Below are 13930 nucleotides of genomic sequence, written 5' to 3' on the forward strand. Positions count from 1 at the left end.
GATTCATGGGGTCGCAAAGAGTCAGACACGACTGAGCGACTAATCTGATCTGATCTGATCTGATTCTAACTGGTGTGAAGTGACACCTTACTGTAATTTTGATTTGCATTTCTCCAATTATAAGCAATGTGGAGCATCATTTCATGTGTTTATTGGCCATCTATATGATTCTGGAGAAATATCGGTTCAGGTCTTCTGCTCATTTTCTAATTGAACTTTTTCTTTTCCTGATATTGAGCAGTACGAGCTGTTATTTCATTTGCAATTATTTTCTTCAATTTGGAGGGTTGCTTTCCATCTTGTTTATTGTTTCCTTTGTTGTTGTTTTTCAGTCATTGAATTGTGCCCAAGTCTGTGCGACCCCATGAACTACAGCACACTAGGCTTCCCTATCCTTCACCATCTCTTAGAGATGCTCAAACTAATGTTCATTGAGCGGTGATGCCATCCAACCATCTTGTCCTCTGTTGTCCCCTTCTCCTCCTGCCTTCAACATTTCCCAGCATTAGGGTCTTTTCTAATGAGTTGGCTCCTTGCATCAGGTGACCAAAGTATTGGAGTTTCAGCTTCAGCATCAGTCCTTCCAATGAACACCCAGGAATGATCTCCTTTAGGATGGACTGGTTGGATCTCCTTGCAGTCCAAGGGACTCTCAAGAGTCTTCTCCAACACCACAGTTCAAAAGCATCGATTCTTTGGTGCTCAGCTTTCTTTATAGTCCAATTCTCACATCATACTTCATTACTGGAAAAACCAAAGCTTTGACTAGATGGACCTTTGTCTGCAAAGTAATGTCTCTGTTTTTTAATATGCTATCTAGGTTGGTCATAACTTTTCTTCCAAAGAACAAGTATCTTTTAAATTAATGGCTGCAGTCACCACCTGCAGTGATTTTGGAGCCCAAAAAAATAAAGCCTGCCACTGTTCCCCATCTATTTGCCAAGAAGTGATGGAACCAGATGCCATGATCTTAGTTTTTTGAATGTTGAGTTTTAAGCCAACTTTTTCACTCTCCACTTTCACTTTCATCAAGAGGCTCTGTAGTTCTTCTTTGCTTTCTGCCACAAGGGTGGTGTCATCTGCATATCTGAGGTTAATGATATTTCTTCCAGAAATCTTGATTCCACCTTGTGCTTCATCCAGCCCAGCATTTCTTATGATGTACTCTGCATATAAGTTAAATAAGTAGGGTGACAATAAACAGCCTTGATGTACTCTTTCCTGATTTGGAAACAGTCTGTTGTTCCATGTCCAGTTCTAACTGTTATTTCCTGACCTGCATACAGGTTTCTCAGAAGGCAGGTCATATGGTCTGGTATTCCCATCTCTTGAAGAGTTTTCCACAGTTTGTTGTGATCCACACAGTAAAAGGCTTTGGCAGAGTCAATAAAGCAGAAGAAGATGTTTTTTTCTGGAGCTCTCTTGCTTTTTCGATGATCCAACAGATGTTGGCAATTTGATCTCTAGTTCTTCTGCCTTTTCTAAATCCAGCTTGAACATCTAGAAGTTCACGGTTTACATACTGTTGAAGCCTGGCTTAGAGAATTTTGAGCATTACTTTACTAGCATGTGAGATGAGTGTAATTGTGTGGTAGTTTGAGCATTCTTTGGCATTGCCTTTCTTTGGGATTGGAATGTAACTGACCTTTTCCAGTCCTTTGGCCATTGCTGAGTTTTCCAAATTTGCTGACATATTGAGTGCAGCACTTTCACAGCATCATCTTTTGGGATTTGAAATACCTCAACTGGAATTCTATAACTTCCACTAGCTTTGTTCGTAGTGATGCTTCCTAAGGCCCACTTGACTTTGCATTCCAGGATGTCTGGCTCTAGGTGATTGATCACACCATCATGATTATCTGGGTCATGAAGATCTTTTTTGTATAGTTTTGTGTATTCTTGCAACCTCTTCTACAGACTCGTTCCAAATCGGGAAAGGAGTATGTCAAGGCTCTATACTGTCACCTTGTTACTTAACTTATATGCAGAGCACCTCATGAGAAATGCTGGGCTGGAAGAAGCACAAGCTGGAATCAAGATTGCCAGGAGAAATATCAATAACCTCAGATATGCAGGTGATACCACCCTTATGACAGAAAGTGAACAAGAACTAAAGAGCCTCTTAATGAAAGTGAAGGAGGAGAGTGAAAAAGTTGGTTTAAAACCCGACATTCAGAAAACTAAGATTATGGTATCTGGTCCCATCACCTCATGTCAAATAGATGGGAAAACAATGGAAACAGATTTGGGGGGGCTCCAAAATCACTGCAGATGGTGACTACAGCCATAAAATTAAAGACACTTGCTCCTTGGAAGAAAAGCTATGACCAACCTAGATAGCATATTAAAAAGCAGGGACATTACTTTGCCAACAAAGGTCCCTCTAGTCAAAGCTATGGTTTTTCCAATAGTCTTGTATAGTTGTAAGAGTTGGACTATAAAGAAAGCTGAGTGCTGAAGAATTGATGCTTTTGAACTGTGGTTTTGGACAAGATTCTTGACAATCCCTTGGACAGCAAAGTGATCCAACCAGTCCATCCTAAAGAAAATCAGTGCTGAATACTTATTGGAAGGACTGATGCTGAAGCTGAAACTCCAATACTTTGGCCACCTGATACGAAGAAATGACTCCTTAGGAAAGACCCCAATGCTGGAAAAGATTGAAGGTGGGAGGAGAAGGGGACAACAGAAGATGAGATGGTTGGATGGATCACCGACTCAATGGACATCAGTTTGAATAGGCTCTGGGAGTTGGTGATTGACAGGGAGGCCTTGCATGCTGCAGTCCATGGGGTCGCAAGGGTTGGACATGACTGAGTGACTCAACTGAACTGAACTGAAGACGTTTCTTTACAGTCCAACTGTCAAATCCACTCATGACTACAGGAAAAACCATAGCTACGACTATGCAGACCTTTGTTGGCAACGTAATGTCTCTGCCTTTTAATATGCTGTCTAGGTTTGTCACAGCTTTTCTTCCAAGGAGCAAGCATATTTTAATTTCATGGCTGCAGTCACCATCTGCAGTGATTTTGGAGCCCAAGAAAATGAAGTCAATCACTGTTTCCATTGTTTCCCCATCTATTTGCCATGGAGAGATTGGACTGGATGCTATGATCCAGTCATTACTTTTTTGAATGTTGAATTTTAAACCAGCTCCTTTTTGCTCTCCTCTTTCACTTTCATCAAGAGGCTCTTTAGTTCCTCTTTGCTTTCTGCCATAAGGGTGATGGCCTCGGCATATCTGAGGTTATTGATATTTCTCCTGGAAATCTTCTTCTTGTGTTTGTGCTTCTTCATCAGGCTTGGCATTTTGCATGATGGACTCTGCACATAAGTTAAATAAGCAGAGTGACAATATACAGCCTTGACATACTCCTTTCCCAATTTGGAACCAGTCCATTGTTCCATGTCCAGATCTAACTATTGCTTCTTGACCTGTATACAGATTTCCCAGGAGGCAGGTAAGGTGGTCTGGCAGGTAAGGCAGGTAAGGTGGTCTGGTCTAGACCAGACCTTAAATCCCATCTCTTTAAGAACTTTCCACAGTTTGTTGAGATAAACACAGTAAAAGGTTTTAGCGTAGTCAATGAAACAAAAGTAGATGTTTTTGTGAAATTCTCTTGCTGTTCCTGTGATCCAAGGGATGTTGGCAATTTGATCTCTGAGCTCTGCCTTTTCTAAATCCAGCTTGAACATCTGAAAGTTCTCAGTTCATATATTGTTGAAGCCTAGCTTGAGAATTTTGAGCATTTTTGTTGTTGTTGTTGTTAGAGTGTGAAACGAGTGCAATTGTGCCATAGTATGAACATCCTTTGGCATTGCACTTCTTTGGGATTGGAATGAAAACTGACCTTTTCCAGTCTTGTAGCCATTGCTGAGTTTTCCAAATTTGTTGGCATATTGAATGTGACACTTTCATGGCGTCATCTTTTAGGATTTGAAATAGCTCAGCTGGAATTCCATCACCTCCATTAGCTTTGTTTGTAGTGATGCTTCCTAAAGCCTGCTTGACTTCACATTCCAAGATATCTGGCTCTAGCTAAGTAATCACACCATCGTGGTTATCGGGTCATTAGATTTTTTTTTTTTAAGATCTTTTTTGTATAGTCCTTCTGTGTATTCTTTCTTGCCACCTCTTCTTGTCTTCTGCTTCTGTTATGTCCATATCATTTCTGTCATTTATTGTGCCCATATTTGCATGAAATATTCCCTTGGTATCTCTAATTTTCTTGAAGAGATCTCTAATCTTTCCCAGTCTACTCTTTTCCTCTATTTCTTTGCATTGTTCACTTAGGAAGGCATTCTTATTTCTCCTTGCTGTTCTTGGAACTCTGCATTCAGATGGGTATATCTTTCCTTTACTTCTTGCCTTTTGCTTCTCTGTTTTCCCCAGCTCTTTTTAAGGCCTCCTCAGACGACAAAAAGACAATTTTGTCTTTTTGAATTTCTTTTTCTTGTGGAAGGTTTTGATCACAACCTCCTGTACAATGTTACAAATCTCCACCCACAGGTCTTCAGGCTCTCTGTCTATCAAATCTAATCCCTTGAATCTATTTGTTATTTGCACTGTAAATTTTAAGGGTTTTGATTTAGGTCATATCTGTTTGCCTAGTGGTTTTCCCTACTGTCCTCAATTTAAGTCTGAATTTTTCAATAAGGAGTTCATGATCTAAGCCACAGTAAGCTCCTGGTCTTGTTTTTGCTGACTGTATATCAATTCTCCATCTTTGCCTGCAAAGAATATAATCAATCTGATTTTCCTATTGACCATCTGGTGATGTCCATGTGTAGAATCATCTTTTGTGTTGGTGGAAGTGGGTGTTTGCTATGAACAGTGCATTTTCTTGGCAAAATTCTGTTACCCTTTGCCCTGCTTCACTGTGTACTCCGAAGCCAAACGTGCATGTTATTCTGGGTATGTCTTGATTTCCTACTTTTGCATTCCAGTCCCCTATGATGAAAAGTGGAGAAGGCAATGGCACCTCACTCCAGTACTCTTGCCTGGAAAATCCCATGGATGGAGGAGCCTGGTAGGCTGTAGTCCATGGGGTCCCTAAGAGTCGGACACGACTGAGCGACTTCACTTTCTCTTTTCACTTTCATTCATTGGAGAAGGAAATGGCAACCCACTCCAGTGTTCTTGCCTGGAGAATCCCAGGGATGGGGGAGCTTGGTGGGCTGCTGTCTATGGGGTCACACAGAGTCGGACACGACTGAAGTGACTTAGCATAGCATAGCATAGCATGATGAAAAGTACATCTTTTTTTTTTTTTTTGGTGTTAGTTCTAGGTCTTGTAGGTTTTCAGAGAACTATTCAATTTCAGCTTCTTTGGCATTAGTGGTTGGGGCATACTTGGATTACTGTGATATTGAATTATTTGCATTGGAAATGAACAGAGATCATTCTGTCATTTTTGAGATTGTATCCAAGTACTGCATTTCAGACTTTTGTTGACTACATGAGGGCTACTCCACTTCTTCTTTGCTGTGTAAAAGCTTTTAAGTTTGATTAGGTCCCATTCATTTATTTTTATTTTTTTATTTCCATTACTCCAGGCAGTGTGTCAAAGAGGATCTTGCTGTGTTCATGTCAAGAAATGTTCTGCCTATGTGTTCCCTGAAGAGCTTTATACTTTCTGACCTTACATTTAAGTTTTAATTCATTTTGAGCTCATTTTTGTGTATGGTGTTAGGAAGAAAAGACAAGCAAAAAAGTTGTCTGAGGAGACCTTATAGATAGCTAGGAAAAGAAGAGAAAAGAAGGGTTGATCTTCACACTATACAAACAGCTCATGCGGCTCAATAACAGAGAAAAAAACAACCCAATTGAAAAATGGGTGGAAGAACTAAATAGACATTTCTCCAAAGAGACAGATGTCTAAAAAGTAGATGAAGAGATGCTCACTAAATATTTGTTGTTGTTCTTAAGTCATTCAGTCATGATCTACTCTTTGCGACCCCATGGACTGCAGCATTCCAGGTTTCCCTGTCCTTCACCATCTCTCAAAGCTTGCTCAAATTCATGTCCATTGAGCTGGCGATATCATCCAACCGTCTCATCCTCTGTTGTCCCATCCTTTTCTCACCCTCAATCTTTCCAAAATTCAGGGTTTTTTTTTCCCCAATGAGTTGGCTCTTCACATCAGATGGCCAAAGTATTGGAGCTTCAGCTTCAGCATCAGTCCTTCCAATGAATACTCAGGGTTCACTTTCTTTAGGAATGACTGGTTGGATCTCCTTGCTGTCCAAGGGACTGTCAAGAATCTTCTCCAACACCACAGTTCAAAAGCATCAATTCTTCGGCACTCAGCCTTCCTTATGGTCCAACTCTGACATCCATACTTGATTACTGGAAAAACCATAGCCTTGACTAGATGTACCTTTGTCTGCAAAGTGATATCTCTGCTTTTTAATGTGCTGTCTAGGTTGATCACGGCTCTTCTTCCAAGAAGCAAGCATATTTTAATTTCATGGCTACAGTCACCATCTGCAGTGATTTTGGAGCCCAAGAAAATAAAGTCTGTCACAGTTTCCATTGTTTCCCCATCTATTTGCTATGAAGTGATAAGACTGGATGCCATGATCTTGGTTTTACGAATGTTGAGTTTTAAGCCACATTTTTCACTCTCTTCGTTCACCTTCATCAAGAGGCTCTTTAATTCCTCTTTGCCATAAGAGTGGTGTCATCTGCATATCTGAGGTTATTGATATTTCTCCTGGAAATCTTGAGTCCAGTTTGTGCTTCTTCATCCAGCCCGGCATTTCGTATTATGTACCCTGCAGAGAAGTTAAATAAGCAGGGTGACAATATACAGCCTTGACATACTCCTTTCCAAATTTGGAACTAGTCCATTGTTTCATGTCCAGTTCTAACTGTTTCTTCTTGATATGCATAGAAGTTTCTCAGGAGGCAGGTAAGGTAGCCTGGTATTCCCAAATCTTTAAGAATATTCCACAGTTTTTTGAGATCCACACAGTCAAAGGCTTTAGCATAGTCAATGAAGCAGATGTTTTTCTGGAATTCTCTTGCTTTTTATATGATCTAGCAGATGTTGGCAATTTGATCTCTGGTTCCTTTGCATTTTCTAAACCCAGCTTGTACACCTGTAAGTTCTCAGTTTCATGTACTGTTGAAGCCTAGCTTGGAGGATTTTGAGCATTACCTTGCTAGCGTGTGAAATGAGTGTCATTGTGCCATAGTTTGAACATTCTTTGGCATTGCCCTTCTTTGGTTTTGGAATGAAAACGACCTTTTCCAGTTCTGTGGCAACTGCTAAGTTTTCCACATTTGCTGACATATTGAGTGCACCACTTTAACAGCATTATCTTTCAGGATTTGAAATTGCTCAGCTGGAATTCCATCACCTCTACTAACTTTGTTCGTAGTGATGCTTCCTAAGGGCCACTTTATTTCGCTCTTCAGGAGGTCTGACTCTAGGTGAGTAATTGTGATTATCTGGTCATTAGAATTTTTTTTTTTTACCTTTCAAATCCACTTTTATTTTCCTTTTTCCTCCTCATGCACAGAAGTTTTCCACAAGCTGATTTTCTTGCAGGTATAAAGTCATTTGATTTTGGTCAGATACCATTTTATCCCCTAAAACTTTGCTAGCATCAAAATATGACAGTTAACCAGTGTTAAATCTACAAAGTATTTACATAACACAGCACATTAAGCTTTAGACACTTGGCAACTAAACCACATAAAAATTGGAGAAGATTCCCAACCTACATGTTCAGAATCAGGAGTTCACAGTTGCTATCTAGTGACTGTACATGGTTCAAAAAGCAACAGAGGCAACACACAATTACTTGGAAAGACATGGACCACTATCATCTGGAAGCACATTATGTTACCCCAGTGTCATGTCCCACTCCACCTTTCTCCAAGGTGGTCTCATAATTCTGGAATGACAGGTTTGGCTGATACAAAATGAAGCCAGACAACACAACGTTTACTCTGTGGAGACATCCTAACTCCTACTATGCATGCATGGTGATCTTGAATGTAACTTGTCCTAAAAACTTGTCATGGTCATTCTGGGTTTTTAGGTTGGGTGATCCATCAATCTTGCACTCAACCATTGCTTCTTTTACTTCAGCATCACTACCAAAGCTGAGCTGGATGGCAACTAGTGGCTGCAGGTAGCTCCCATGCAGTTTTTTTTCCATAATATGGAAAATATTTTAAATCTATCTTTTCATTGGGAGAATAAATTGATAGAACTGCTGTGCTTTCACTCTTTGCAATACCGTCTATCCTTGGTTCTCCTTGAGGCTGTAATCCAATTGTTCTGTTAATTTTCATAAGAACACAAGTGTTTCCTGCTTGGTAGCCAAACGTGGGATCATCCACACCACTGCATCCTTCAAATAAGGCGAGAAGAAACTGACATGTTGTGTATTCTGGAATCTTCTGCTCAAAAAAGGTTCCAGTCTGTGAGATTGTTCTATTCTTCTAAGCCATATGGCTTTAGAAATTTCTTAAGGTCATCAATGTACCCTTGATAGGATTCTGAATCAGACAGAGTGAATGAAAAATCCAACGCCGACACTGCTTTTGGAAAAACTGTAAATCCTGGACTAGGAATCTGGTCATGGTATTTTGGAACCTCATCGTTCAGAGTCTGAAGCATGGTCCACATTGTGAATGAAAAGAGTGCAGCCAGGAACCCATAACAGACTAGGTGGAAGAGTACGATCAAACCTCAGCTCTTGGTGGTCCAGTTGGAGACGAAGAGCTTCCATTCGGCCAGGCTCTGGTTGAAGGATTTCTTGTCTTTCTTCATCATGGTGTGTGTGCTGTTGACAAGCCGAGCTGCAGCCGTGGGGGTGGAGCAGCGAGGAGCGCAGATACGCGTCCAGTCTCCAGCCACACAGCCCAGCGCCAGCAGCGGAAGACAACGGGGCTGAGGAAACCTCCTGGCTGTGGAGAGCAGTCAAACCGCCTGTGCTGAACTGCGCCCAGTTGGGCTGCTACTGGACTACAGCTCCGTCCTCCGGAGCCAATCCCTGCGCTGTTCAGGCCCCCAAGACTTTTTTTGTATAGTTCTTCTGTGTATTTTTACCACCTCTTCTTAATATCTTCTGCTTCTGTTAGGTCCATATTGTTTGTCTTTTATTGTGCCTACCTTTTTAATGAAATGTTCCCTTGGTATCTCTAATTTTCTTGAAGAGATCTCTAGTCTTTTCTATTCTACTGTTTTCATGTATTTCTTTGCATTGTTCACTTAGGATGGCTTTCTTACCTCTCCTTGCTATTGTTTGGAACTCTGCATTCAGATGGGTCTATCTTTCCTTTTTTCCTTTGCCTTTCACTTCTCTTCTTTTCTGAGCTATTTGTAAGGCCTCCTCAGACAACTATTTTGCTTTTTTGCTTTTCTTTTTCTTTGGAATGGTTTTGATCACCGTCTCCTGTGCAGTGTTATAAAACTCTGTCCATAGATCTTCAGGCACTCTCCATCATATCTAATCCCTTGAATCTATTTGTCACTTCCACTGTATAATTGTAAGAGATTTGATTTAGGTCACTAATTACTGGGACTTCCCAGGTGACACTAGTGCTAAAGAACATGTCTGCCAATTCAGGACATGTAAGAGATGCGTAGGAAATGGCAACCTACTCTAATATTATTGCCAGGTTAATCCCATGGACAGAGGAGCCTGGTGGGCTACAGTCCATGGGGTTTCAAAGAGTCAGACATAACTAAAGTGACTTAGCACTCATGCATGCACTAATTATTAGAGAAATGCAAATCAAATCAATAATGGGGTATCACCTCATACTGGTCAGAATGGCATCATCAGAAAAGTTTCAAACAATAAATACTAGAGAGGACATGAACAAAAGGGAGCCCTCCTACACTGCTGGTGGGAATATAAATTGGTATAGCCACTATGGAGAATAAGAAAATAAAAATAAGCTAACATATGATTCAGAAATACCACTCCTAGTCATATATCCAGAGAAAATCATAATTCAAAAAGATACATGTATCCAAATATTCATTGCAGCACTATTTACCATAGCCAGAACTTGGAAGCAACCAAATGTGTATCAACAGAGGACTAGATAAGAAGATGGGGTATGTACATACAATGGAATATTACTTAGGCATAAAAAGGAATTATTTAATGCCATTGACAGCAGCATGGATGGACTTAGAAATCATTGGTGATTGAAGTAGGTCAGACAGAGAAAGATAATATCATATGATAGCATTTGTATGTGGAATCTAAAATAAAAAAGGGTACAAATGAGCTTATTTGACAAAACAGGAATTGAGTTACAGATGTGGAAAACTAATTTATGGTTACCAGGGGTAAGGGGTGAAGGGATAAATTGGGAGATTGGAACTGACATGCACACTACTATATGCTTTTGAACTGTGGTGTTGGAGAAGACTCTTGAGAGTCCCTTGGACTGCAAGGAGCTCCAACCAGTCCATTCTAAAGGAGATCAGTCCTGGGTGTTCATTGGAAATGAAGTCACTCAGTCATGTCCGACTCTTTGTGACCCCATGGACACCAGGCTCCTCCGTCCATGGGATTTTCTAGGCAAGAGTACTGGAGTGGGTTGCCTTTTCTTTCTCCAGGGAACTTCCTGACCCAGGGATCAAACCTGGGTCTCCCGCCTTGTAGACAGACACTTTACCGTCTGAGCCACCAGGGAAGTCTGAAGGTCTGATGCTAAAGCTGAAACTCCAGTACTTTGGCCACCTGATGCGAAGAGTTGACTCATTGGAAAAGACTCTGATGCTGGGAGGGATTGGGGGCAGGAGGAGAAGGGGAAAACAGAGGATGAGATGGCTGGATGGCATCACCGACTTGATGGACATGAGTTTGAGTGAACTCCGAGAGTTGGTGATGGGCAGGGAGGCCTGGCGTGCTGCGATTCATGGGGTTGCAAAGAGTCGGACACGACTGAGCAACTGAACTGAACTGAATACATAAAATAGGTAACTAACAAGAACCTGCTGGAAATTACTCAGTACTCTGTAGTGGCCTATATGGGGAAAGAATCTAAAATAAAGTGGAGATATGTATATGCGTAAGTGTTTAATTTCGCTGTATATTTGAAACTAACACAACATTGTAAATCAACTATACACCAATAAAAATTTTAAAGATAAAATAAAGTCTCTTAATTTGTATTCTTAAAATGGAGAACACAGAATCTCACATTAGAAAAAACCTTAAGGAAAATATTTTTGGGTAGTAATATAATTATTCTAAACATAATCATTTATACTCTAAAATGATTATTGTGGTCAGAGAAGATACTTGACATGATTTCAATTTTCCTAAATTTACTGATGTTTGATTTGTGACCCAAGATGTGATCTATCATGGAGAATGTTCCATGTGCACTTGAGAAGAAGGTGTATTCTGCATTTGGATGGAACGTCCTGAAGATATCAAGAAGATCCATCTCATCTAATGTATCATTTAAGACTTGTGTTTCTTTATTAATTTTCTGTTTTGATGATCTGTCCATTGGTGTGAATGGGGGGTTAAAGTCTCCTACTATTATCGTGTTACTGTTAATTTCTCCTTTTATGTCTGTAAGTGTTTGTTTTATGTACTGAGGTGCTCTTACGTTGGGTGCATAGATATTTACAATTGTTATGTCTTCCTCTTGGATTGCTCCCTTGATCATTCATGTAGTGTCCTTCCTTATTTCTTGTAATAGTCTTTACTTTAAGGTCTATTTTGTCTGATATGAGGACTGTTACTCCAGATTTCTTTTGCTTTCCATTTTCATGGAATATATTTTTCCATCCTCTCAGTTTCAGTCTATATGTGTCTTTAGGTCTGAAGTGGGTTTCTGGTAGACAGCATATATATGGGTCTTGTTTTTTTTTTTTTAATCCATTCAGCCAGTCTGTGTCTTTTGGTTGGTGCATTTAATCCATTTACATTTAAAGTAATTATTGATATATATGTTCCTATTGCCATTTTCTGAGTTATTTGGGGTTTGATTTTGTAGATCTTTTTCTTCTCTTGCATTTCTTGACTATATAAGTCCCTTTAACATTTGTTGTAAAGCTGGTTTAGTGGTACTAAATTCTCTTAACTTTTGCTTGTCTGTAAAGCTTTTGATTTCTCCATGAATTTTGAATGAGATCCTTGCCAGGTAGAGTAATCTTGGTTTTAGATTTTTCTCTTTCAGTACTTTAAATATATCCTGCCATTCTCGTCTGGCCTGCAGATTCTGCTGAAAGATTAGCTGTTAAATGTATGGGGTTTCTCTTGTATGTTACTTGTTGCCTTTCCTTGCTGTTTTTAATATTCTTTTTTATGTTTAGTATTTGTTAGTTTGATTAGTATGTGTCTTGGTGTATTTCTCCTTGGGTTTATCCTGTATGAGACTCTTTGCACTTCTTGGACTTGATTGATTATTTCCTTTCCCATATTGGGGAAAATTTCAACTACAATCTCTTCAATAATTTTCTTGTGCCCTTTCTTTTTCTCTTCTTCTTCTGGGACCCCTATAATTTGAATGCTGGTGCATTTAATATTGTCACAGAGGTCTCTGAGATTATCCTTAGTTATTTCCATTCTTTTTACTTTATTCTGCTCTTCAGAAGTTATTTCCACCATTTCATCATCCATCTCACTTATCCATTCTTCTACCTAAGATATTCTGTTACTGATTCTCTCTAGAGTATTTTAAATTTCAGTAATTGTGTTGTTTGTCTCTGTATATTTATTTTTTATTTCTTCTAGGTCTTTGTGAATTGATTCTTGCATTTTCTCCATTTTATTTTCAAGGTTTTGGATCAACTTTACTATCATTATTCTGAATTCTTTTTCTGGTAGTTTGCCTATTTCCTCTTCATTTATTTGGATTTGTGGGTGTCTAGGTTGTTCCTTCATTTGAACAGTATTTCTTTGCCTTTTTATTATTTTCTTTTAACTTATTATATTTGAGGTCTCCTTTTCCCAGGCTTTGAGGTTGAATTATTTCTTCTTTGGTTTCTGCCTTCATAAGTTTGGTCCAGTGGTTTGCGTAAGCTTCTTGTAGGGTGTGCCTTGTGCTTGTGTTCTGGTAGGAAGAGATGAATTGTTTTTCTTCCTCTGACTGTCAGGGCTGAGTCAGGTGGTAATCCTTATGCAGATGATTGGGTTTGTATTTTTGTTTTGTTTGTTGTTTGGATGAGGCGTCCTGCACAGGATGCTACTGGTAGTTCAGTGATACTGGGTCTTGTATGCAAGTGGTTGCCTTTGTAGGAGTTCTATTTGATATTCCCTAGGATTAGGAGTTCTCTGGTAGTCTAGGGTTTTGGAGTCAGCACTCCTACTCCAAAGACTCAGGGCTTGATCTTTGGCTAGGAATGGAGATTTCCATGAGTGGTTTATTATGGCATTAATAAATGAATGGGATTGAAACAAACACACAAAAATGAGAAACAGAAGATGCACACCAGACAAATGACAATTACAAAATCAGGCAAATAATAACTAAAATAATGAAATATACACAGACACATGTAAGCAAAACCAAAACAGTCAAAAAAATAAAAAATGAAGTACAATGGATTAACCTGGGAAACAAAGGAAACCAAAATGATATCTACCAATTAAGAACAAAACTAACTAAAGCACAAACTGGAAGACAAAACTAAAGAAGGTGCAAACTGGGGAATAAAGCAACAAAAACAAAACTAACAAATATGGTGAGAAAAAGGAAGAATAGAAAATCAAAGTTAAATACAGGTAGATGAAGATTTGTATATATTAAAGATTAACTTCAATGGGAAAAGAACAGCCAGAAAAACAAAGAAATAAATATAGAAAAAATAATAAGTTTTAAACATTAAAATAAAAAAAGATATAAAAAAGAAAGAAAAGCAAAAACTCCACAGAACAGCAAAAGGCCAATGTAGAGGCAGAAGTATATAGTAGAAATAAAAACTGTGATTGA

At 39.2% G+C, this 13930-nt stretch overlaps 1 pseudogene; it reads right to left on the reverse strand.

The window, feature by feature from the left end:
* Positions 1–7986: 7986 nt before the first annotated feature.
* Positions 7987–8795, reverse strand: LOC104988291 (annotated as a pseudogene).
* Positions 8796–13930: the final 5135 nt, after the last annotated feature.

The sequence above is a fragment of the Bison bison genome, unplaced genomic scaffold (assembly GCF_000754665.1).
Source record: "Bison bison bison isolate TAMUID 2011002044 unplaced genomic scaffold, Bison_UMD1.0 scf7180017864119, whole genome shotgun sequence".
Taxonomy (NCBI): Eukaryota; Metazoa; Chordata; class Mammalia; order Artiodactyla; family Bovidae; genus Bison; species Bison bison.